The sequence below is a fragment of the Cryptomeria japonica genome, chromosome 10, assembly GCF_030272615.1.
Source record: "Cryptomeria japonica chromosome 10, Sugi_1.0, whole genome shotgun sequence".
Classification (NCBI taxonomy): domain Eukaryota; kingdom Viridiplantae; phylum Streptophyta; class Pinopsida; order Cupressales; family Cupressaceae; genus Cryptomeria; species Cryptomeria japonica.
Window position 1 is genome coordinate 853,260,544 of NC_081414.1, and position 27,817 is coordinate 853,288,360.

Sequence of the window (27,817 nt, forward strand, 5' to 3'; positions counted from 1 at the left end):
ATCTACAAATGCCAATGATCAGTTCCGGTCAAGCACAATCTGACTCTCAAATGCTACTCTACCTTTCTGCCATGTTTTGTTGCACAGTCACCTACCGGAGCACCAATTATGCATTCTGATGCTCATTTGCATACCACACCTCGAAATTCACATATATCTTGCATAAAATGATCATCTAGGTCGACATTATATATCCAAACAACCTAATAAGATCTCAAATAGGTCGGCTCCACAAAAACCGCATAACGCACAACATGAAAAGTGTAACCTTAAGTCAGTTCAAACCACACAAAAATCCATATGCAAACCCAAACATAATGATAACGAGATTCATACAAGTCAGCTCAATCTCCTCAAACATGAAACCAATCACCGAAATCAACCCAACAATTTTGCACCACACGTTACACAAGAATATCTCTATGCTAATTGAATTACTAGATACCGGATCTTTAATCATGCTCAATAATCAACACCGGATATCAGGATCATAATATAAGATACCTTGAACCTCAAATCATCTGCATTTATCACCGTAACAAAAATTACATCACCAAAATCAATATGTGCACAATGATCTCATATTCCACCCGTTATTGTGTTTCACCTTCCAAACTTATGCCTTATGAACACTATGACTTTTGGTGAATCAAATCTACGTACACCGAATGTGATTTCCAAAATGGGTTGCCATCAATGACAACTCTTAAGCATCTCTCATGCATCGATGTTCACCGGAACATTGTCTCTTGCCAACAATCTCCCCCTTTGGCATTGATGGCAACATTGTGAAAAATGAACTCTACACTCAAGACAGCAAACCTTGAAAATTTCAAACTCTCCAAGAATCTACAAGCTCCTCTTGACAATTTACACCATTTTTCACTATTCTCTCTCCCCCTTTGACAACAATATGAAAGATAGGAATCTGCCAAAATCTGTATACAAGGATATGTACATTTACTCACAAAAATTTGAAAATATCTGAAAAAATTAGTACTAATATAACAAACTAAAATATATGTTATAGTGGATAATGAAGGAGCCACAAAACTTCGCGGGCCGGTAGATTTTGACTTCAAGATACTGAAAAAGGAAACAAACAATTTTGATCAAGCAAATAAGCTTGGACAAGGAGGGTTTGGTGAAGCATTCAAGGTATATTATCACTTTATCACTTATTTCCTTCCCTCAATAGGCATGTGTCTCAATTTGTGCAAATGATGTGTTCCTTTTTGTAGGGTACGTTGAAAAATGACAACATTGTGGCAATAAAGAAGCTGATATTAGGATGCTCTGTCCGTGCAATTACTGAGTTCGAAAGCAAAGTGAAACTCATTTCAAATATTCATCACAAAAATCTTGTGTGTTTGCTTGGATGTTGCAGACAAGGACGAGAAAGGCTCTTGGTTTATGAGTACATGCCCAACGGCAGCCTCGACAAAATATTATTTGCTTTTCTACTCCTTAACTTTCTTCTTTTTCTTCTTTCATCTATTACAAAAAACATGATATATTTTGAAACTCTAGTGAATTGTTCTACATGCATGAGAACATTAAAAACCTTTCAGTTGGAAGGAAAGGTTCAACATTATCCTGGGTACTGCACGTGGTCTGGCCTATCTCCGTGGAATTCCATGTCTGTATCATCCATCATGATATTAAATCAAGCAATATATTACTTGATTACAACTTTGAGGCAAAAATAGCAGATTTTGGGTTGGCAAGACTTCTCCCACATGATAAAAGCCATATTAGCACAAAATTTGCAAGAACCTTGTGAGAAAACCCCTCCTTACTCCATTTCTTTTCTTATCAAAATTTCAACAAATACAGTAACATCGTTTTTATTTTATTTTCCTTTGCAGAGGATACATGGCTCTTGAATATGCTGGCCATGGACAATTAACAGAGAAAGCTGACACCTACAGCTTTAGTGTGGTGGTTCTTGAAATTATGAGTGGCAGAAAAAGCATAGACTTGAATCAACCACCTGATAAGAAATATCTACTTGAATGGGTATTTAACAGTTCTAGTAGTATTATTTTCATCCTTTTATCTCATAATTCTATCTCTTAAAAAGCTTGATCATTTTCAGAAAAAACATATCGCGGGTTTGGAGCCTACTCAAAGAAAACAAGGTTTTAGAGATTGTGGAAAGAAAAGGGAAGATAGAAGGGTATAATGAAGAAGAGGTGGTGAGGGTGATAAACCTTGCGCTTATGTGCATACAAGGTTCTTCCACTCATAGGCCATCAATGTTTGAGATTGTGACAATGCTCTTAAGTAAAGTTGAGATTCATTTTTAGAAACCTCTGCAGCCAGCATTCGTAGATGTGGGATACGAAGTCCATGGAGAAAGTTCTCCTCCATCATCTCAATCAAATGCTACGGTTACAAAATCCCTTAGTGCTCATTAGTAGAGGTTATTTCTCTTGATGATGGCCACATGGATTCTAATCATGTATACAATATTAGTGGTTATTTGTCCTCTTGATTGACAAATGAATTCCAATCAGGTTGAAGATCAAATATCTGTATCTATTTGATATTTTTCAAGTAGTAAGTTTGATGAGTAAATGGTAAAGTAGTTTGGTTATAAAGTTTGTGTTTTGTTATTTGGCTTGAAAAAAAAAATTGTATGAATTGACAATGATAGTTAGAGTGTAATATATTTTCTCAAGAAATATATTTATCATGTTTCTAGGAATTATAATTATCATGTTCAGTCATTTAAGCATATTGTAATACAACATATATTTTCAAAAGAATTATTATAATGTGTAATGGTGAAAATTAAGGTTTCCATCATTAGATGTAGTAAAACGATCAATTTTACTTCGGGACCATTACATCAGGGAAAGATAGGAATTTGATAGATTTAAATCTAGTAGATCTAGATTCTAATCAAATTCCAGTGGTGTGTTGAATGTGCTCTTCTTTCACTTAAGTTGAATCTAATTGTTAAAGATGTTGAAATTAGGGTGAATGTGCTAAAATAGAAGGTAAATATGTGGAAACAGTGAGATATAGTCATCGGATCAAGCCACAAACCTAGATCTGAGGAATGTAAGTGTATATGGACCTGTTCTCTGAAAGAGCTCCTAAAATGTCAAGACCGGAGCGCCGATCGCTCTGGTCCTCCACAATTTTCGCATTCCAATGGGGGATCTATTTGTCACTATAAATAAAGTTGATTCTAGAGATCACAACTCCATACCTAAACCTGTAAACACTGGAGAAGGGAAATAGGTTGGGAATAGAGTTTTTCCTAAGTCAACCCCCAATTTAGGAATTAACCTTGAATGAAATATTGCAAATACTAAAATAAACAATGGAAAGATATACCTCATATTTGCAATAACTAATAATGATGCTTTGCTTTTTGAATGTAATCACATACATTGTATGAAATGGCATGAACATGACAAAACCCTAATCACACACACATGCTTGCATATTAATGATGTAATGTTTCTCCACAATGATTGAATGAAGAATATGCAACCTTGAAGACCTCAAAAAATGCTTGATGATGAATGCTTGATTTCTTTAAATGAATTTGTTAGGATTGAAATGAATTGATTAATGTCTTTATATATGAGATTCAGGGTCAATTTACCAATTAGGCCAACCTCCAATGGTCATATTGACCCACCGACTTAATTTTCCCCTGGAGAGATAGGACCCAACCTTCTCTTAAAAAATGGGTTTCAATGAGGGGGACCATGGCGCTAGGCACTCTAGTATAGGACCAGGGTGCTAGTGCCCTGGTCCTCCTCAATGAAGGACTAGAATTTGGGCCCAAGGAGGGAACCCTCTAGGGAATCATTTGGTGGGTGTATTAGGCGCAAAAGTGAAGTTAAGGCACTGAATGGACCCAAATAGATGATGAGGGGGAGGTGCTAAAAGTATGGGCACAAAAATGAGGTGGAAATTGGCCCAGTGACAATTTACAATGCTACAAAATGAGAATTAGTACTATTAGAATACATTGATACACAAAAGAATGTTGTTGATTCATTGACAAAGCTATGAGTGTTATTACAAATTTTCATGGTCTATTAAATATTAATGGGGATGGTTGTTCTAAACAATTGTTAGTTTAGGATTAAAGGTCCTTACACAAAGTATTCAACAAGTGGAAGAATGCTAGTACTTTTTTGTGTAATTTGTATGTTTCATAGTCCTTAGGAATCTTCATATTTTAAATACTCTGCATGTTGTATAATTTTTGAGTTTTTACTTGTGTAATTATGGGATAATATATGATGTTCCTTATGTTTATCTCTTAAATGATTCATGCTATGTTTAAAACTACATTTTATGTGAGCTTAGAAATATTCATACATGATTAAGGGTGAAGTATAATTTTTTTAATATATTAGAGAATGATTAAATTTTATGAAATAAAGAAACTATTTTGTGCTAGGATAGGTATGATCAGGTATGCTTTGGTTTATGCATAAGTGGTGTTGGTGTGGCTTCTAGAAGGGATTCAAGATGTTGATGATGATTTTGTTCCTGCCTCGACTGATTGGTGTCATTGCTTTGGTGTGTGTGGATCTAATTTAGGTTTGGTGCTATCTAGGTTATGGATTGGTTTCATAAAACGTGTCGATGGATCCTTATGATGCACTTCTAGGATTTTTTATTGATTGGATGATATTTTTTTGGCCTTAGGCTGACAAGTTTTATGATTTTATTTCAGGATTATGTAATCGATCTATTGAATTATCATTTGGGTGACCAACCTAATTATTTAGGTCCCTGGGTTTGTATAAATATATGTAAGATCTCATTGTAGAATATATGCAAGGAGCGAATAATTTTATAATCATTTGAGAAGAGGTTCTGGTCAATCATAGGTGATCGAGTTGGATTTATGCAAGAGGTTTTAGGCCTCCGATATTGAGCTTAACCAAAACTGTAATCTGACATGTTTGATGCTATCATAGGCAGTTCTTCTTTCTGGATTGTTGTCCAAATATTTTGAGGTGGTTAACCTCTTTTGTAGTCAGTGAGACTCCATTGTGATGAGCAATGCGCTCTAGGAAATGTGCCTTTTTGCATGTGCATGCCCCTTATTGTAATATTTATTCATCTAATCAGTGGATAGATACTGTGGATCTCCAATCCCACCATGTTTTTTCCTCTTCGAGGTTTTCCACATATAAATCTGTGGTGTTATGGTGTTTATCTTTGTGGTTGCATTATTGTTTATTGTTATATGCTTTTATGTTTACCGGTTGTTGATTTGTTGTATTAATAATGTTAAATTTATCCATATCGGTAGAGCACTTATTCACCCTTGTTAGACACAATGCACCACTGAGAGGGGGTGAATCAGTGGTTCTCAAACTTTTCATGTTAACTATCCTTATGAAAGTATATCGATTAATAGATCTAGTTGAATGAAGACTTACTGGTTAGTGAGGAGACTAAACACAAATGCATTCACACAAAGGGACATCTCATAATACTAGTATGTACAAGGAAAACCTAAGATGGGAAAAACCTCGGTGAGCAATGTTGTTGGAATCTACTACTCCAATCCAGCCTCACAATGAATCTTTGTTACAATATTTAGGGCACAAACCCAAGGAGCACCAACCCCTAACTGATTTATGGGCTACAACCCAAAGGAGCTACAACCCCTTGCATCGAGCTACAAATCAATGATCATATTGATAGCTTCAAATACATAATTAGTCATACTGTTATAAGCGAATCTTGTAACTGTATGCAGGAAAAGCGGTTCAATGAAACTTAATATGTAAAAATATTCAAAGGACTTGTCTACACACCCATGGGACTCTTGGTGCAAGTTATGGAGTCATGAGAAATGACTCAACTTCCCAAGGTGGGTTCCATGGTTCTCTATCTCACAAGTTCCCCCAAGCCAATGCCTTTGCTCTAAGATCACTGAACAAAGTGACTTAGGGATGATGAATGCAAGAACAACTGATACGTGGTGACTGATCAGCAAAGTACTGTACACTCAACAAGTATTGTTGATGAAAACTGACATTGTAATAAAAACCTAAAAAGGCTGACTTTCTTTGTTGCCCTTAAAACACATGTTATAAGCAGTTGGGATGCTCAAGGAATTGTAAGGATGATGTACTATTTTTGCTGGATAATAAGAAAGATTGGACGGCTGTGTATGGTGGACGTAACCCATTTTGGGTGAACCACGTTAAAGCTCTGTGTTATCTATGTCCTGTTTTATTTCTTTATCTTTTGTATTTAAATCTGCATATAATTGTTAGTTCATATTTGCTTTTGATCTTCTTGGAACCCTAACAAGAACGAGGGATGCTTTATATTAATGTTAACATGAATGCATCCTATTTATGCATGATTCTATAAAATGAGTTAAACTAGATTATAAGATGACAAGATTAGTAACAATACTATCCTAACATGTTATACTAGTTATATGATTTAAGATAATGATAATAGAAATGCTCTAAAATACTTAATAGATTAATTCCTATTACAAAGAGAGGCTACATGCATGCTAAAATTGAGTATAAGTGTGATGCTAAAAACTTGGATGATCCAAGTGGATGAATGAGAGCTCTATTTTTAGGGAAAATAGAGCAATGGATTGTTAGGATTGAAGGATCTAATCAAGGGTCAAGATTGAAAGTTATCAATCCATGTTTACGATTTCCATCATTGAAATGGTGACAATTGTCAACATAAGACTGCTTGAGAGGAGAGGTAAGAAGAATTAAATGCTTGAGAAGACCTCATGGTTACCTTAGAAGGTAAGGGTTATGGTTAGGTTAGGGTTATCCAATGGATAAAGATTTTACCCAAGGGGTAAACTCTTGTGCAAAGGTTAAAGGGATAACCATGGCCAAAGCAATGAATGCTTGATGAGACCCTTGGGCTAGAAGAGGGTTGAGTTAGGCAAAAAGTCTCTAACCATGCCACTAAGGGTTAGTTAACCATTAATGGTTTGAAGACTTTGGGGACAAATTTGTAAGAGTCCTTCCAAATTTGGGGGTATTCAACAAGTTAGCTTGTTGAAGGCATAAAGGCTTTAATGCCTTTGGAAGACTTTACTCCAAATTTGAGAAGTGACCTCCTCAAATTTAGGGAAAGGGGATAATTGATGGGTTTAGGCTAATTGATTAGGATTAGATGGGTTCTAGAAGAATTTAGGAAGAGGGTTAGGATGTAAGTGGGAGATGTAGGAAAATGCAAGTGGATGAGGGATAATAGGATTTAATTAAAATAAATTGCTTTATTTCAATTTGGTTGCAAGTTGGGGATTTAAATAAATTAGATTTATTTAATTGGGGTGAACTATTTAATTTAAATGTAAATTTAATTAAAAAGTAGAGAGAAGGGATTTAATTAAATAAAATGATTTATTCAATTAAATGATATAAATAACTTAAGTGAATTTAAATAAATAAATTGAATACTTTATTTAATTAAATAGAAGAATGTGGATGATTTAATTAAATTAGATTTAACTAAATAGAGGAATGAGAATAAAATGAACACTAAATATTCATTTAGGAATATTGTCATTTTTATATGTCTACATTTTGCCCCTCTTTGAAGTGATGTGTGTGCACATGTTGATTCAAAGAAAAATGATGTGTCGTCATGATTTAGTTATAATGAGTGTCATGTCATGTCGAGATGTTCATGTCATGCCCCAGATTTGATAAATGATGTTGATAATGCCTCCTCAGGAGATGAATAAAAAATTTGAAAATTTGATTTGATTTGATAAATTTCATTGCATTTTAAAATTTTGTCTATGTTGAATGCGATAAGTTGATTCATCTCCCGATAATGATGTTTGCTAGGGTTAGAAATGAGACCATGAGAAATTTACATGTTCGTCCACGCAACCCTAATTTTCATTTACCCTATAAAAAGGTAAATGTGATTTATTTTGTCTGATTTGTGCTTGTTGATTTTGGAGAAAGTGACACTTGGAGAAAAAGACAACATGTCAATTTTGTTTGCTTTTCATCAATTCGAGTGTGTTCGGAGGAATCGGAGGCTTGCCACATATGGACCACCAATAAGTCATTCTTTTTGACCCCTTTTTTATTTTTGTTTTATTATTTTTAGTCATGTTTTTCTTTTTTTGCATGTGGATTTAACAGTTTAGTGCGTCGGGTAAAAACCGTAGTGCATACGATAAGAAGTTTAGTGCGTGGGGTTTTATGAACTAGCATAGCATCTAGGTAGGTTAGGATAGTGTAGGGGTGGGTTAGGGTAGCACATTGACATAGTTTAGCACATCGAGGGCATAGGGTAGCACATAGGGGAAAAAGGGTAGCACGTAGGAAAGACCTAGTGTATAGGGTTTGCAGGGGCTTGCATGGGTAGTGTATGATAGCTCATAGGTATGACCTAGCGCGTAGGGTTAGGTTCATAGCACAGTGCCAAATTAGGATAGCGCATAGCCTAGAAGTAGTGCAGAGGGTATTTTAGGTGGTGCTTTGATAGATTAGGTTAGCACATAGGTGCAGGCTAGCGCTTAGGGTTAATTTGTAATGCATGGAGAAGGTTGGATAGGTAAAAGAGTTTAGCGAGGAGGTAGAAAAATAGGATTTGATGAGATGAAGTGTTGGTATTTTGGTATGGTTTTGTCATTGATGTCAACACCTACTAAAACACTAGCACTCTACAGATCTAACATCATTCACCGGTAACCAAGTAACTATTGCACAGTTACTGGTATATGGTTCACCGATAGGATAAAATATTCACCGACACTTGGAATGATATGGAAGACACTTGGTAATGTCAAAGAAATCATGTGGACACTTTGTTTTGAAGAATTAATCATTGGTATAATCATATTTGCATATTTTCTTTTACCGGCAAATAGGCCTAGGGTTACCTAGGGTTACACTGGCAACTTTATCTTTTCCAGATCAGCATGGCATGCTATGGAGATAAGCTGTCATTTTTAATCGGTTATTGCATCAGATATTATATTGTTCATAAAATGTTTTTATTGTAATATCTTGTAGAGCCGACCTACTAAAATTGGTCTTAGGTTATGGTATAAATGTAATATCTTATTTGTAAGATCGAATGTAGAATGCGAAAAAGAATTAAGTGAAGGTATATGCAAGATTAAGTAGAGCTATACATGAAGACATCATTTGAAGGTGAAGCTAGGTTTTTGTGGAAGCATATCAGCATTACATTAGTACTGAATCCAACATATGAAGATGCTACTTTGTGCAGTACATTCTTATTGGATTTAACCATCCAACTGTAGTCAGTGTGACTCCCATTTTGTGATTGAGCAGTGAGCTCTAGGTTGATGGCCTTTCTACATGTGTAGACCCCATTTATGTACACTTATTATATGTAGTAGTATCATCTAATTGTGGGTAAGGTTTCCCACCGTGGTTTTTCCCCTTACAGGGTTTCCATGTACAAATATTGGTATTATGTGTTGTGGATGATTTTATGTTTATGTTTCATGCATTAATCTTTACTGGTATAGCAATTAACTGTTAACACTGTCTACCGACATACTTAACTGGTTTATCGGTATTAAGCATTTAGTTGGTTAAGTTGTTTTTGGTTTGAATTTGTTTGACAACTGATTCCCCCCCCCCCTTGGGACCTAACAATTGGTATCAGAGCTTAGTCCTCTTTTGCAAAAGTTTAACAACTTGAGGAAATCCAATGACTACTAATTATTTCAGGAAGGACAGTCCTAAACTTGATAGAACCAACTATGGGATATGGAAGATCAGAATGGAGACACATCTAAATTGCATTAGTAAAGACATCTGGGAAGTTACAAAGAATGGTTATACTGCTCTTGCAGCTAGACAGACTGCTCCAACTACCTTAGCTAAAGATGAGGAGAATGATTACAAAGCAAGAGAAGCACTTTTGAGCGCATTATCAGATCAACAAATCATGGGATTATTAGATAGGTCTACTGCTAAAGCTATTTGGGATCATTTGGAAACACTGAATGAAGGAGATTCCATAGTCAATATTGCAAAACTTGAAAGCTTCTGAGTCAGGTATGAACATCTGAAAATGGAAGAAGATGAAAGGATTTCTGCTTTTATGGAAAGAGTAAATGAAATTGTTCTGGGTATTAAATGTTGTGGAGGAACCTTGAGTGAAGATGAAATTGTTTCAAAAATTTTAAGAGGTTTGCCACCGGCATATAAAATGAAGGTTACTGCTATAAATGAGTTGAGAACAATGCCTAATACATCAGTAACTAGGGACACATTGATTGGAAAACTTTCAGTTTTTGAAATTGAGGAACTTGGTCCTGTTGCTACTATAAAGATAGATTTGGCCTTTAAAGCATCAACATCATCTACTCCATCATTTGACAAATCAGATTGGAAAGCCTTTTATGCAAGAGAACTTTAAGAAACTAGGAAGGAGAATGAAGAACTTGAAGAATTTGAAGCACTATTTGCAAGGAAAATGCCTAAAGGTCCTGTTGGAAGTAAGTATGAAGGTAAAGCACCCTTTAAATGTTTTAACTACAATAAGATTGGTCATATGGCTTCGAGATGCCCTGATAGACATGCTAGAGTAAGAGAAGAAGCTAGAAGAACATACAAGCCTAATCCTGAATATCAGACATACAAATTTAAGAAGAACAAAGACAAATCTTGTTACATTGTTGATGAAGGTGTGATTGATGATTCTGATGAGGATCCAGCAGATAATGGATGGGTTTTTGTTGCTATAATAGAAGATCAACCGACACCTATTGCTCAACCGGTAGAACAAGCCCTAGCAGCTAAAGTTGAAGTAAAGGATGAATGGATCATTGAATCAAGATCCTCACATCATATGACATGAGACAAAGGTAAATTCTTGAACTTTCAAGAATACAATGGAGGTTTAGTAAGATTTGGAGATGACAAAGCCTGTTCAATCAAAGGTAAGGGTACAATATCTCTTGATGGTAAGGTTAACACTGACAATGTCTATTATGTTGAAGGATTAAAGCATAATCTTTTAAGTGTTGGTCAATTAGTTGAGAAAGGAATTCAGTTACAATTTAAGAATGGAAAATGCAAAATCATGAATAGAACTGGTTTAGAAATTGCAACCAATAATCAGACTAGAGGTAATATCTTTCATTTGAATAACAGTGAAAAGGCATGCTTGATTGCACATAAAGATGAAAGTTGGTTATAGCATAAGAGACTCTGTCATGTAAAATTTGATTGCATGGTGAAGATCAATACTTCTAAGGCAGTTAGAGATCTACCTAAAATTGTGAAACTTCAGAATACAATATGTAAGGAATGTCAATTTGGAAAACAAGTTAGAGCTAGTTTCAAAAGTATTCCAGAAAAATCCAATAATGCTCTTGATTTGATTCACACTGATTTATGTGGTCCAGCTAGAACTAAAAGCTTACAAGGTGATAGATATTTCATGCTAATTATTGATGATTATTCTAGAATGTGTTGGGTTACTTTTCTCAGAGAAAAATTAGAAGCACTTGGAAAGTTCAAATTATTCAAAGCAATGGTTGAAAATGAAACTGGTAAGAAAATCAAATGTTTAAGATTAGATCAAGGAGGTGAATTCACATCTAAGGACTTTAATACATTCTGTGAAGTGAATGGAATTAGAAGATAGTTATCAGCACCTCAGACACCATAGCAGAATGGAGTTGTTGAAAGGAAAAACATAACTATCTTGGATGTAGCAAGAAGTATGTTATCTGAAGAAAATCTACCATATGTATATTGGAGAGAAGCAATTAGCACAACCATCTATACATTCAACAAAGTTCACATCAAAGGTGAAACTGGTAAGACCCCTCATGAACTATGGTTTGGTAATACTCCTACTCTTAAGTATTTCAGAATTTTTGGAAGTGAATGTTACATTAGAAGAGATGAGTATATTGGCAAATTTGATCCTAGAAGTGATGAAGGAATATTTCTTGGTTATTCATCTAAGAGCAAGGCATATAGATGTTTTAATAAGAGATTGCAGAAAATTGTTGAGAGTACAAATGTAAAGATTGATGAACAATTCAGAGGAACTTCAAGGTATATAGACTCTAAACCAGCAACAGAAATTGTGACAAATGAACCTACACTAAATCCATCAGTACAGAATGAAGATCTAGTTACCCCGGTACCATCAGAGGATTCCACAGTAATTGAAGAACAATAGCAAACTAAGACACCCCGATATGTAAAATTGAATCATTCTGAAGATCAAATAATTGGAAACAAATTTAAAGGAGTTATGACAAGAGGAAGATTGGCAAATGAAGAGGTATGTCTTATTTCTCAATTTGAACCATCATCTGTTAATGAGGCATGTGAAGATAAATTTTGGATTAAAGATATGGAAGAAGAATTAGAACAAATTGAGAAAAATAATACTTGGACATTAGTTCCTTGGCCTAATAATAAAAATGTAATTGGAACCAAATGGGTATTTAGAAACAAACTTAATGAAGTTGGTAAGGTTGTCAAAAATAAAGCAAGACTAGTGTGTAAGGGATATTCTCAGAAAGAAGGAGTTGATTACAATGAAACCTTTGCACCGATAGCTAGAATTGAGGCAGTCAGATTATTCTTGGCTTTTGCAGCTCACAAGAACTACAAAGTTTATCAAATGGATATTAAATGTGCATTCTTGAATGAAGATCCTAAAGAGGAAGTCTATATTGAACAACCTGATGGATTTTCTTTGACAGATGACAATAATATGGTTTTCAGGTTAAGAAAACCTTTGTATGGATTGAAAAAAGCCCCAAGAGCTTGGTATGCAAGATTGGATAAGTATCTTTTAAAGATTGGTTTTACTAAAGGAAATGTAGACAACAATTTATATTACAAAATAACTAATGATGATATCTTGATTATAGAATTATTCATTGATGATATAATCTTTGGAGGAGAAGATGGATTATGTAAAGAATTTTCTATTAAAATGCAACAAGAATTTGAAATGTCTATGATTGGAGAAATAAAATTCTTTTTAGGATTGCAGATTTCACAGATTGACAAAGGTATATTTTTGAGTCAATCCAAGTACTTGAAAGAGTTACTAAATAAATGTGGGATGGAGAACTCTAAACTGGTAAGCACACCTATGACTACAAATGACAAATTATCTCAAAGGGATGAATTTACACCTGTTAATCCAACTAGATACAAATCTATGATAGGAGGTTTACTGTATTTGGCACAAACAAGACCTAATATTATGAATACAGTATGTATTGTTTCTAGATTTCAAAGTAATCCTAGAGAAAATCATGAATCAGCAGTAAAAAGGATTTTTTGGTACTTACAAGGAACTACAAATCTTGGATTATGGTATCCTAGAGATGAAAATTTTGATCTATGTGCATACACAGGTGCAAATTGGGCAGGAGATGTGGATGATAGAAAAAGCACCACCAACGAAGTATTCTTTCTTGGAAAGAGATTAGTTTCTTGGTTAAGTAAGAAACAGAGTTATACATCTTTATCAACAGCAGAATCAAAATATGTTGCAGTAGCAACTAACTGTACATAGGTACTATGGCTTAAGCAAATGTTGAAAGACATAAAGGTAAAATGCAAGAAACCTATTACTATATATTGTGATAACACTGCAGCAATTGATATATCTAAGAATCTGGTATTACATTCTAAAACAAAACATGTTTCTATCAGACTGAATTTTCTAAGGGAAAAAGTTGAAGAAAAGGAGATAAAACTGGTTTATGTGAATACTAAAGAGTAGCTTGCAGATATTTTCACAAAACCTTTGCCTAAGCAAACTTTTGAATATCTTAGAGATCAGCTTGGAGTCATACCATCACCAATAGAGACTTAGGTAGTTGATGATTGTCATCAACTGACAGAATTTAGAAGACAAATCTTTCACTTTGATCTTTGATGAGGAAGCTACTTCTCAGGGGGAGTAGTTGGTATATTGAATTGATTGGTATTTTGTATATGAACTTGGTTTTATCATTATAACTTTGGGATTTGATGTCAAAGGGGGAGAGATATCTATGGAAAAACACATTATTTTTTTTTGGATAGCACATGTTGCTCCCAGGGGGAGAGATTGTTGTTTGAGAGAGACTATTACTCTCTGTAGTATGGTTATGATCTTTTTGAGAGATTGTTGGTTTTTGGTTTTCGGCATTTCTGTTTTGGCACTTTGATGGTTTTTCCATCTTGTGTTGCCATCAATGCCAAAGGGGGAGATTGTTGGTATTTTGGTATGGTTTTGTCCTTGATGTTAACACCTACTAAAACACTAGCACTTTGGAGATCTAGTAGCATTCATTGGCAAGCAAGTGACTATTGCACAGTTACTGGTATATGGTTTACCAGCAGGATAAAATGTTCATCGGCACTTGGAATGATATGGAAGACACTTGGTAATGTTGAAGACATCGTGTGGACACTATGTTTTGAAGAATTAATCATTGGTATAATCATATTTGCATATTTTCTTTTACCGGCAAATAGGTCCAGGGTTACCTAGGGTTACATCGGCAGGTTTATCTTTTCCAGATCAACATGGCACACTATGGAGATGATTTATTATTGTTGTAAATGCATTAAGCTTATATGTTTAATCAGTTATTGCATCGGATATTATATTGTTTGTAAAATGTTTTTATTGTAATATCTTGTAGAGCTGACCTACTAAAATTGGTCTTAGGTTATGGTATCAATGTAAGATCTTATTTGTAAGATTGAATGTGGAATGCAAAAAAGAAATAAGTGAAGGTATATGTGAGATTAAGCAGAGCTATACACGAAGACATCATTTGAAGGTGAAGCTAGGTTTTTGTGGAAGCATATCAGCATTACACCGATACTGAATCCAGCATATGAAGATGCTATTTTGTGTAGTACATTCTTATTGGATTTAACCATCCAACTGTAGTCAGTGTGACTCCCATTTTGTGATTGAGCAGTGAGCTCTAGGTTGTTGGTCTTTCTACATGTGCAAACCCCATTTATGTACACTTACTATCTACAGTAGTATCATCTGATTGTGGGTAAAGTTTCCCACCATGGTTTTTCCCCTTACAGGGTTTCTACATACAAATATTGGTGTTATGTGTTGTGGATGACTTTATGTTTATGTTTCATGCATTAATCTTTACTGGTATAGCAATTAACTGTTAACACTATCTACTGGCATACTTAACTAGTTTACCGGTATTAAGCATTTAGTTGGTTAAGTTGTTTTTGGTTTGAATTTATTTGACAACTAATTCACCCCCCTGCCCCCCCCCCTCCCCCCCGCTCTCAATTGTCTCCGAGACCTAACATGAAGAAAGAGGGGTAGGTGTTTGACAATTTTTTTGGGATGGGTATGAATGTCAGTCTGCGTGTCTACTGTCATTATTTTGATATTGTCTCCAATGTGAGTTTCAACATGGTTTTTTTGATAGATACTTGATTTGATTTGCAATGTTTCAATTTGATGTTGATCTGATGTTGATTTGATATGATATGGATTTTGATATGGATGTGTGATATGAACTTGATTTGATATGCATTATTTCAAGTTGATATAAATGTGAGACTTGAGTTGTTTTTCAAGTTTATATGGTTGTGGAACTTGAGTTGTTTTACAAGTTGATATGATTGTGAAACTTGAGTTGTGTTACAAGTTGATATGATTGTGGAACTTGAATTGATTTACAAGTTGATATGATTATGGAACTTGGGTTGTTTTACAATTTGATATGATTGTGGATATGGATTTGATATGATGTGGAACTTGATTAGATTTTCAATGTTTCAAGTTGATATGAAGTTGATTTTGATATGAATTGATATGATGAGAAAACTTATTTTGGACATGTTTTATTTATGATAGGAGTGACTTGGGGTTGTTTAGTCACGAGAGCGATTTCCGAGACCATGGTTGTTGATACCACAATTGACACAAGTAGATAGGGATATCATTGAGAGGTGTGGCCTATCCTCTTTGTTAGACATGTCCCGGTATATCATTAATCGGGGTTTGTTGATAGCTCTGGTCAAGAGGTGGCATAGTGACACCAACACCTTCCATTTGGTGACAGGTGAGTTCACAGTGACACCTGACAATTATTACTAGATTCTACGGATTCCCATGGTAGGTGCACTTTTACCATATGAGTAGACCAAGGAGGGTGGGATAGAGGCTCTTCGCCAGATATTACAAGATGATATGGTTTGTGGATATGAAATCCCTTGGCAAGAGTTCATTGATTTGGATTATGCCCCTCTACCATCAGTGCTAATAAGATTCATAGGTGTTACCTTATTTCCCGATCGTAGGTCGAAGGGACTGGTAGTAGGATGGGGGTTGGTCTTGAAGGACATGGTGACATAGGGTCGCCGATTCGCATGGGGGTCTGCTATGTTGGCCCACTTATACAGGGATCTGCATCAGGTGGTTTACTTGGGATACAACAGTCTATCAACTAGAATTATATTTCTATAGATATGGGCATGGGAGAATATTCCCACACCCAGGCCACTTGCAGATAGAGATAGGCCTATTGGGTGTGCTTATGCCTATGGATACCGAGGGATAGTTGTCCAGCATAAGCTGGGCAAACTAGAGGATTGGAGGAAAGTGCTAGATGATATTGATATGGTCATCTGGTGATCGTATATGGATTGCGAGGTATGGGCAGAGGATGGGATGGAGATGCACTATGTCTACATGTCCCGATTTCTGATAGGGTGGATGCCCTTTGTGATTGAGAGATTCCTACACAACTGAATGTTGCGGGAGCATGGGCGACAGTAGGGGGTTCCATAGGGAGCATGTTTGTATGCTCGACGAAGGCAGGATGTACATGAGTCGGGACCTACTATTGATAGCACAGTGAGGGTTGAGGAGTTCTTCCACCTAGCTGACCAGATATGGGACTATGCCTATGGGATAGTGGATTCAGGGATGACCGATGAGTTTGCCACACTATTTTCAGTGCATGTTGTGGTTAGGATATCAGATCTAGTGGAGATGATTCCCATTTTTGATGATGATGAGGATGAGTAGCCCGAGAGGCTAGGGAGACAGGGAGAGGATGGAGAGGAGTTGGATGAGGGAGGTGGGGATGGTGGAGGTGATTAAGGTGGAGATGGTGGAGGAGGTGGCCAAGGTTGGTGAGGGGATAGAGGGAGAGGAGATTGGGGGAGGAGAGGAGATAGGGGTGGATATCGAGGGAGGAGAGGAGATAGGGGTGGTGATGGTGGTGACAGAGGGATTTGGATGGAGAGAGGAGTGTGGTGAGCTGTGGTGGATAGAAGGAGGGGAGGTTTAGCTATTGGAGCTAGGGGTGAGGAGTGGGTATGATAGGTGATAGCGGTGGTGGGAGGGACTAACAAGTTTAGATGGCTATCCCAGAGGAGGAGGTCAGATGTTTTACCCCCACCAGCACCGAGGACAGGGGGAGGGATAGGGGGTACCACTTCAAAGGTACCCATCCAAATGTGGATTTTGACTCACCGAGAGGATGCATAGATTAGGTCTCTATAGTTATCCATGCAGCATCTACAGACACAATTACTAGTGCAGCAATGGTATATTACATAGCCGATCACTGAGTAGGATACAATTTTGGAGCGGTTGGGTCAAGCCGAGGCTTGAGCAGAGACTTTGGAGAGATCGGTGGTAGGTGGCTCAATAAGAGACACCTTGAGAGAGTTGGTTTTGAGAGCCAAGGAGGTAGAGCACTATCAGAGGCATTATGAGGATGCGGTGCCTAGGGAGCACCGAGTTCCGAGTTTCTCAACTTTGAGATCAAGTTGATCTAGGCAGACTGGGTCGAGGACAAAGAGTAGAGACATGACAGGGCCTGCTCTGTAGGATCCCCCTAGGGATCATGGTGCTGGGACATCTTTTGTGAGACCGTCACCCTCAGGAGATAGTCATACCTGAGATGTTGTCTCCATTGTATTTTGATTATTTTGTTGTATTTGTCACAAACATGACATATTTTGTACTTGATCATTTTTGTGATATATATATGACACCATTTTCCTTAATCCTCATGTGATGTGTTATGGATGATGCTTTCTATATGATTTTAATGTTTCTATGATGATGATGCAATGCTTAGATGTATGTGATTTGATATGTGATGAATATGATGTGTTAATGCATGATGTTGTGAGATGTATCTTGAAAATGAGATGTATGATATGATATGCTGTGAGATGTATCTTGAAAATGAGATGTATGATATGATATGCTATGAGATGTATCTTGAAAATGAGATGTATGATATGATATGTTGTGAGATGTATCTTGAAAATGAGATGTATGATATATGATATGCTATGAGATGTATCTTGAAAATGAGATGTATGATATGATATGTTGTGAGATGTATCTTAAAAATGAGATGGATGATATGATATGCAACTAATTGTAAAATGATATGCAACTAATTTGAGCATCCTCATTCATCGTTTGTCATCCTTGTATAGTCACATGTTTTGCTCTATTTGTAGTTATCATCATTGAGCATTGATTTGTTGGGATATGTTGAAAATTTATACAAGTATAATGGTATAATTGAACCATAATGACCTGAGAAAAATTTACATGATTTTTTATTTTGCAAGATAGCACAAGAGTCAAGGTATAATTGAACCAGGATGACCTGAGTGTGGGTTGCATATAAACAGACAAGATTAAACCATTTGTATGTGCAAAGTGGAATCATGTCTTCAGTGATATGCTTTGAATCACATCTCAAGACAAGAATTTGCACAGTACAAGTGATCACCTCATAGACAGAAAACTAAAAAATATTGGAGTCCCCATGACTTTCTCTAGCTTGATGCATCACTTGAGAAAATATAGAGGATCCAATAGTTAAAAAAAAATTCAAGGGCAAAATTAGTCAAAACTTCATGCAAGATGCCAACATTTGATACTTCAAAAAATCAACCATCATGCATTGTGAATCCTTTTAAGTGATCAATATTTGTTTTTGTGATTGTTGATTTGTTTCTTGGATAGGACGCTCTGAGTTTGCTACAAGTTTTGATTGAAGATGAAATTTTGATCAATGTTTCCCCTAGCTAAGTTTTCCTCTTAATGTGGATATATACAGTGATTACCAATCCATGGTGGGATACAATGAAAGGATATGTGGATAGGTAAGGACAGTGACTATGCTAAGTATGTCCTGAATAATGCAATAATATGTCAGGTGATGGCCGATAATGGGTGACTGTGGATATAAAGGCTTGTTAGTAAAGATAGATAGAGGAGTTGTCCTCTCACAATAGCGCCTGTTGCCAAGTTTTCACCAGTTGTTTTTATTGTACCTTTTTATTTTCTTTTTCTTGAATTTTGATAGATATTTTTTATTTTTTCTGACTTGTCTGTACATTAGACTGCTCAAGTGTAGTATTTCTTTAAATGGATGTTGTTAGTTGGTTTGTCGAGCACATCTCCTTCTGAAGTTGTTAGCTAATAAGCACCTGATCCATAGGCTGATATGATGACATAGGGACCTAACCAATTAGGTTCAAATTTCCCTTTCTTTTCCTGACCCTGTTGATTTATGGGATTTTCTTTGAGGACTAGGTCACCAATTTTAAAAATCTTAGGGATGACTTTGTGATTGTAGCTTCGATGCATGCGTTGCTGATATGCTTTGAGGTGATTGTAGGCATGTTGTTGCTTTTCATCTAGAAGTTCTAGCTCTTGCAGTCGGTTTACTTGATACTCTTCATCTGGAATGAGGCCTTTCAAAGATACTCTGAGAGATGGAATCTCTACCTCTAGGGGTAAAATTGCCTCTGATCCATACACCAAGGAATATGGTGTAGCTCCTGTAGGTGTGCGGATGGTAGTTCTATATGCCCAAAGTGCTGGATTGAGTTGCATGTGCCAATATTTTACTACATCATTCACTATTTTATTGAGGATTTTCAATATGGTTTTGTTGGATGCTTTGGCCTTACCATTCCCCTGTGGGTAGTAAGGTGTAGAGAAATGATGTTGGATCTTGAATCTATCACATAGTTCTCACACATCTTGGTTATTGAAAGGTCATCCATTATCTATGATGATGGATTTTGGGATGTCATATCTGCAGATAAGATAATTAAGAATAAAAGAGGCAATTTGCTTCCTAGTCACTATCTTCAATCCATTTGGTAAAATATTATGTTGTAGTTATAATGAACTTGTGTCCATTTGAAGATGAAGGGTGAATTTTGTCGACTAATTCTAGTCCCCACTACCAAAAGGGCCAGGATGTTGTGAATGGCTGCAGTTTCTGTGCTGGTGCATGTATAAGATTGCCATGGATTTGGCATTTAGGACACTTCTTTGCAAAATGGTAAGAATCTTTTTCCATTGTTGGCCAGTAATATCCCATTCTTAGAAGATTTTTAGCAAGAGTAGGACCACTTGAATGTGTGCCACAGATACCTTCGTGAAGCTCTTGTAAAGCAGAGTCAGATTCATTATGATCAAGGCAACAAAGAAGAGTACCATCTAGACCTTGACAGTACAAAGTATCAACAATGAGAATATAACGGGCAGCTTGCCAGATAAAGTTGCATTTTTGGTTTTGAGATAGGTCAATGGGTAGGGTATTGTTTCTAAGATAGTCATATATTGGTCTGTATAATAGAGAATTAGAACTAGTCAAGGCATAGATAACATGGGATTCAGAATGGTCATAGGCTGGGGAGAATAGTTGCTCTACCAAAAACTCATAATGACTTTGTTGCTATGGAATTTGTAGTAGTGAAGCGATAGTAGCCATTGCAATGGCTTCTCTATTGTCCAGCCTTGGTATTTGATCGAAGGTGATGTGTACAAAATATTGTTTGATTTCATCTACCATTCATTTGTATGGTAGAATCTTGTCGTCCTTTGTCTGATAGTCATTGTTGATCTGATTGATTACTAGTTGTGAATCTCCGTAGACTTATAAATCTATGATTCTCCTTTCCATGGCCATCTTGATGCCTGCAAATAGTGCCTCATATTCAACAATGTTATTTGTGCATGGAAACATTAGTCTATATGATCTTGGTATGGTGTGTCCGTCAGGAGTGATGAACAGAATGTCAGCACCTAAGCCATGTTGAGTATAGGATCCATCAAAGTATAGGGTCCATTGTTTGGTGGACATAGCAAGAACATCCCTATCCAAAAATTTGATCTCCATTGGTTTTTTTTCCAGGTAGTGGTGCTTCAGCTAGTTGATCTACAATTACTTGTCCTTTGATGGCTCGTTGCTCTATGTAGTGGATATCAAATTCATTGAGAATCATGACCCATTTAGCCAATCTTCCTGCAAGAGCTACTTTGTTGAGTAAATATTTTAGAGGATCAATTTTTGCTACTAGCTTGATTGTGTGACCTAGCATGTAGTGCTGAAACTTTTGAGAAGCAAATACCAATGTTAGACAAGTGTTCTCAATGAATGTATAGTTGAGTTCATATCTGTTTAATGTCCTGTTGATGTAATAGATAGCTCATTCCTTGCCTTGTTGATCTTCTTGTGCTAATAATGCCCCCAGTGATATATATGTTGTTGATATGTAGAGAATAAGTGGTTTCCCTACTCTAGGTGGTACTAGACCTGGTGGGTTCATTAAGTATTGCTTGATTTGATAGAATTATTCTACACATTTGGCTTCCTATCTGAATGCTACATTTTTATGTAGGAAATGGTTGAATGGTAGAATTTTATCTGCTAGTTGAGCAATGAATCGCCCGATTGACTGGAGTCATCCTTGTACAGATATGAGTTGGCTAATGTTCTTTGGTGGTGTCATCTCCATGCTGGCTTGTACCTTTGCTGGATCGACTTCAATGACCTTTTCTGAGACTATGTAGCCTAGTAACTTGCCTGATGTAACCCGGAAGACACACTTCTTAGGGTTGAGCCTAACCTAAAATTTTTCCAATCTATCAAAAATCTTTTCTAAGATGCTTAGATGTTCTACTTAGGTAAATGATTTAGCTAGTAAATCATCCATATAGTCCTCCATGAAGGTATGCATCTTGTCGTGAAAGATTGTTGTCATTGCTCATTGATAAGTTTCCCATGCATTCTTTAAGCCAACTAGCATGACATTCCAATATTATGTTCCCCAAGGATAGGTAAATGCTATTTTATCTTGATCCGCAGGAGCTATCTTGATTTGATTATAGCCAGAAAAACCATCCATTAGTGATAACATTGCATGGCCTACTATGAGGTCTACAATTATGTCGATACTGGGCAAAGGAAAGTCATCATTTGGATAGGCTTTGTCAACATCTCTAAAATCAGTACATATTCAAATATTGCCATCTGGTTTGGAAACTAGCACGATGTTGGAAATCCATTCAGCATAGTCGATAGGTCTAATAAATCTGACATTAATAGTTTCTTTAGCTCAGCTTTGACCATGAGTGCTACATGTGGATTCATCATCCTCAATTTTTTCTTGACTAGCTTAGCTCTTGGAACAATAGAAAAGTGATGCATGATTAGATGTGGATCAATCTCAGACATATTAGCATATGACCAACCAAAATTGCTTTGCTTTTCTTTGAAAAATTGGACAAACTCTAATCTTTCTTCCTCTGTCAAAGATTCTGCAAGGTGTATGTTCTTGGTTGCTTCTGTTGTACCAATATTGATTGATTGAGTGGGCTCAATCAATATGGGTGATCGCTCTTGATAATGTTCAAGAAGAGTGTTAAGTCTCCCATCCTTAGGTGCCTTAAAAAGGTTTTCACCCATGGATGCATCCTTTATTTTTACTTATTTTGTGATCTACTACTGCCATTGACTGGTTTTCAGTAGTAGATCCTTTATTTCATTCATTTTTGCAACTGAGAGACTTGGCACTCCCCTGATTGTAGAGGTCATTACTTTGTTCAATGGTCTATTTTTGGGTTGACAGTACACAAGTAATGGATAATGGATTCATCATTTGGGAAAATTGGTATGTCATGATTTTCAGGTTCATCCCAGTTTATGAGTTTAGGAAAGATAAGTGGTAAAGAGTCATTGGGTGGATCAAGTTTAGCTGTTGTAAGTGTCAGGAAGGAGTTATCATCATGGTTGGCAAAGATTTTAAATAAGTTAATGATTTTGTCGAGGTCTTCGATGGTATCATCTTCTGTGTAGACTTGCTCGTAATATTGCTACTCATTTTCCTTGGCATCATAGACATTTTGTGGACCAAATTCAAGTAGTCCAGGTTGTGTGCCTTGTTCTTCTTGAGAAATGGGTGTATGACTATCATTCACAGCAATATCTTCAGTAACATTAGAATAGCTGCCCCATTCATATTCATTTGAATCAGTCTCAGAGGCATTATCCCAAATTCTTGTAGTGTTGTGGACTGGTATGTTGTAGGGTGAAAACATGTCCTTGATGATTGATATGAGTGATAGTTTTCTCTAATTCTGTGTCAGATCCTGCTTCCACTCTTTACATTTTCTCATAGACTGTCTCTCCTTGAGGAGCGATGATGTTATCAGGATGTGATTCTTCTTTGTTGGACACTGGTTCTTGAACATTATGTACTTCTGCAATAGGTCCTTCCTTCTTTTGATTGATGGGCTTCTATTGATGTTGCTTTCTTTCTTGATATTCACGTTCTTTGCATATTTTATCTACTGATTCAAATAGTGCCTCCTGCCATGAGTCCTCCTTGTATTTCTTCTTTTCCTTCCATTGAGGTTTTTGGTATTTGTTGGGTGTCTTCCTTGGTGGTAGAGTGTGGTCATAGCCCAATCCTATTTTGTTTTTACAGAATTATGAAGGAGGATCTAATGGTTCTGTGATGCCTTCCTGACGTTTGTTGATAGGTCCTTTGCCATTGTATCTCATTTGTTGCATTATCAAGTAGCCTTTTCCATACAGGTGTGTTGGTATAGCTATTTCCATAGTAGCCACTTTATCTTTGTCCTCATCCTTGTATAGCCAACTAAGGATGTCCTTTTCCTCTGATTCATGTGCTAGAGTGCCTAGTTGGATAAATGTGCCATCAAACTTGGTGATGGGTTGCTTTGCTTGATGTGTTGATGCTATAGGTAATCCATGAGATTTAGTAGATGTTGGTAAGTTGTCTAAGCACAAAGGTTCCAAAGAGTATTCTCCCATGCCTTGCTCTTTGGTTTTCATTTTCTGCTTGAAATCCATAGATAGTAATTTAGACTTTTCTTGTTGAATATCTGGTGCTAAAGAACTTTGTTTTTCTCTATTATGTGGAACCAAGCTGTCTTGGGCTGCCCCTATAGAATTACAATATTGAAAAGGGTTATGATCTGCTGATATAGAAATCTCTTGTCCATTGTAGGGGAACTTAACACACTAGTGATAAGTAGAAGGTACTGCTTGCATTTCATGTATCCAAGGTCGACCCAATAAGATATTATATGTGAGGTCTATGTCTAAAACTTAGCACATAGTGTCCTTTGATAGTGATCTTTTTGCATGGATCAATAGATTGCTTAGATAAGCCTAATGCACAGATAAGTTTCAAGGTACAAATATTGAGTCCAGCTCCTCCATCTATTAATACTCTTTTGACTTGATGCTTGTAGACCAAGACTTCAATGTGGAGTGGAGTATTGTGAGGATGGCTTAACAAGATATTATCATGCTCAGAAAAGGTAAGGTTATGAGGCCCTATCATGTGAGCCACCATGGCTTGGAATTTTTCAGCATCCAAATCTTGAGGTACATTTGTTTCCAATAGGGCTTCTTCCAAGATGTCTTTGTGTTTTGGCAAAAGTTTCAGTAGCTCCACTATAGATATTTGAGTAGGAGTTTCCTACAGTTGACTGACTAGATCATATTGAATTTTGGGTATGGTGTTTGTTGTTGACGTATGTCCCTTCAAGACATATTTTTGAGCTTTGGTGGTTACATTGACTGATTCATGTTCACACTTTTCCTTGATTCTAATGACATTTACTTGATTGTCCTTAGCTGATATATGATTGATGGTGTTATTATATATGTGATTGATATGAGCTCCACGTGTATCATTTGAGGTTGAAGCTCCATCCTTGTTGTAAATTGGAAGAGGATTCTTAAAGGCTCCATGGTCACCATTTTTCTTGAGACCATCGACTGTTAAATTGCCTCTATCAATCATGTCTTGAACAATGTTTTTTAGTCTCATGCAATCATTTGTTTGATGACATTTGTTTCTATGAAAATCACAAAAGTGTGAGTCATTCCACCAGGGTGGTTTGATTCGTGGTTCAAAATTGTTGATTGCTAGTAAGGAGATAATTTTGTTTGCCAGGAGTTCTCTAAATGCTGACTCCAATGATTTCCCTAATGGTGTGTAGACGCGTTTTGGAAAGTTGTTGGTGTTACCTCACGAGTTTGTATTAGGTCCTTAATTGGTGTTATTGTCTTGGGTATTGTTGGTGGTGTTTGTGTTGAGATGATCTTGATTGGTAGCTGGTGCATAAGTGTTAGTACCTTGGTTAGCACCTTTTGAATTTTTTGTAGTTTGAGGATTTCCTGATAAAGCCAACACTGGTTGCTTGGATTTTGCATCATTTGATTCGTTTCCTCCTTCATTCCTAGTGTTTTTGTTTTTGGTCCAGAATTTGGATTTGTCTAAGTTGTTATTTTGGTTGTTGTAGTTGGATGAATTTGTTCCTTCTTTGAAGAATTGCAATGTTCCCTTCTTGACACATGCTTCCTCTACTTGGATGCCATTTTCAATCAATTTGGAAAAATATGGTATGCATTGAAGTTTGAGTATGTGACTCATCTCACTATTCAAGTTGTCGATGAAAATTTCCATCTTTTCCTTTTCGGGCACATCTCGAGGATATCTCGAAACCATATGTTGCCAATGTTGAAGGGAAACCATGAATGTTTCATTGTTTTTCTTCTTGGTGTTACAGACATCTAGCATAGTGATAGCATGTTGAATGTTGTAGGAATATTGAGTTATGAATTTGTTGACTAACTCATCAAAGGATCTGACAGGAGGTGTGATTTTGGATAACCATTCCATTGTTTGTCCTCCCAAGCTTCTTGGGAATAACCTCATCAAATAGGTGTCATCATGGGCAAATTCAAGACTCATGGTACAAAATTCCCAAACATGATCTTGAGGATAGCTTTTCCCACCATATTTGTCAAATTTGGGAATATCTGAGTTTGGGGGAAAAGGTACCATGTTTATCCATTTGTCAAAAGGATAAAGACAAATTTCATTCAAGGAATACCGTACTATTGTCCCTTGTTGCATGTCTTGCATTTTTCTTTGCAACATTTGCATTTGTTGAGTGAGAGCAATCAAAGGTGCATTTGTTTGCCTAGGGAAGAGTTCTTCCCTCACATTGTTTCTAAGCTAGAATGGCATGTGCAGGGGTATGTTTTGTTCAGGGATGTTTTGCTCGGGTAAATTTTGTTCTGGTAGATTTTGCTCAGGTATATTTTTTTCAGGGTCATGTGCTTCCTCCTCGCTTTGTCGTTCTTGATAATCATAATGTCAATATCTTGTTCTAAATATGTCGGTATCAAAGTCTTCGGGGAGTTTAACTCCTTTGCTTGTGAGCATGAGTAGGTGTTTTTTTTTATCATTTTTCATGAGTTTTTCCACAAGTTTTTGAAATGAAGCACTTTCTTGACACTCTTGGAGGATTTCCTCATAAATTTTGGTGTCTTCTAGATTTGGACATTCGAAAGGGTTTGATAATCTTTGATCCATTGTAGACTCTAGTTGTGTTTCGCTTTATTTGTTTCGTTGAGAGCGAGTAACAATGACCATCTAGTGGAAACTTTATGTAACAAAGGGAATAAACTCCTCTTCAATGTTTTTCTCAGGGGTTGGTGGTTCAAAACAAGGTATATCATAAGTGATGCACACTTCCGGGAATAAAGCCAGATTGATCTTTCCTCCTTGATTTAGGCATTGATTGAATGTTGATTTTTGATAGAATGCTCTACTCCTTAATGGTTCCTTGTCAAATTTATTTGTTTTGTCTTGAAGATACAAGTTCATATGATGGAAGAATGTTTGATGAGATTTGAAGAGTTAGCAATTGATGTATAAAAATTTATTCCGTTTGGCAAGTTTCAGAGAACTAGGTTGTTGTTTCCTCAACTTAGTGTTATGATAAATACTCTTTCTTCTCAGAATATGAGGATTAGTCATGCACAAGTTATCAATGGTTTCCTTTGCTTTGTTTTGGATTTGGTTATCTTGTTTGGAAACTTAAGTTTTACTTTACCAAATGAAGGTTTAGATGCCCCCTCATGATAAAGTGTGTCAAATGATATGCAATAAGAGATTTCCCGATATGGAAACTCGATTTGACAACTTGGAGTTTAAAAGAAGTATGTTTTTGGATAAAAATCCATTTGATTGAAGGACCTTTTGATACGTGTGATGATGCTTCCTGATTTTGATAGAAGAGATGTGTTTTACCTTGCGACTAGTTTTCAGATTTTGACAACTTTGTTTTACGGAGAACTTGCCTTGGGAATAGTTTTGATACTTCATTTTTTATTTTTTGTTTGAGGAAGTTCAAGTTGAGGAAAGAAGGCTTCCTAAACTATTTTTAGATTTTTCAAAAATAGCTTTTGTTTTGCCCCCTGTTTTCCTAGTTTATGCTATGCGCTAAGACAGAGACTCAATGCGCTATTGAATTTCATCAACACACTAGAGAATGGACTCCACGCTCTAAGCCGCCCTTTGTGACGCACTAACTGGATGGTTTGAATTTGTTTTGGTCTGAAAGGTTATGCGCTAATATGGTTTGCTAATGCGCTATCTTAAGGTCTCAACGCACTAATTCTCAATCTCTAAGCACTATGCTATTGCTT

General features: G+C 36.3%; 1 pseudogene; it reads left to right on the plus strand.

Annotated features, from left to right (window-relative positions):
* The window catches only part of LOC131859342 (probable serine/threonine-protein kinase PBL22), a 71,341-nt pseudogene that overhangs the window by 17,747 nt on the left and 25,777 nt on the right, over positions 1-27,817 (plus strand).